Here is a 418-nt window from a genome sequence, read left to right on the forward strand (position 1 = left end):
CACACACACACACACACACCACAGAAAACGTGTATCATGTCCACTCATATCATGGTTCTGCAGAATACAAAACACACTAAACACAAAAGGTGTGAGGCTTTTATTAAAAAAACAAAAACAAAACAAAAACAAAACAAAACCAAATAAATAAATAAATATATATATATATATATATATATATATATATATATATATATATAAAACCACACCTTTCCTCGACCTGTCCTTTGTGTGATTCTTAGACCTTCTACTTTTAGTTTCTACTCCAGAGGCATTTTCAGGTTTAAAGTAAACAACAGAGTAAATAATATGTTTTCATTATTTATTATTCATTTGTATTCTGTGTGTACAAATAATGATGGAGACTTGTTATGGATGTGTTTGTTTTTCCCCCTCTGTTTAATCACCTGACAACTTT

This window comes from Silurus aristotelis (genome assembly GCF_946808225.1).
Source record: "Silurus aristotelis genome assembly, chromosome: 26".
Lineage (NCBI taxonomy): Eukaryota > Metazoa > Chordata > Actinopteri > Siluriformes > Siluridae > Silurus > Silurus aristotelis.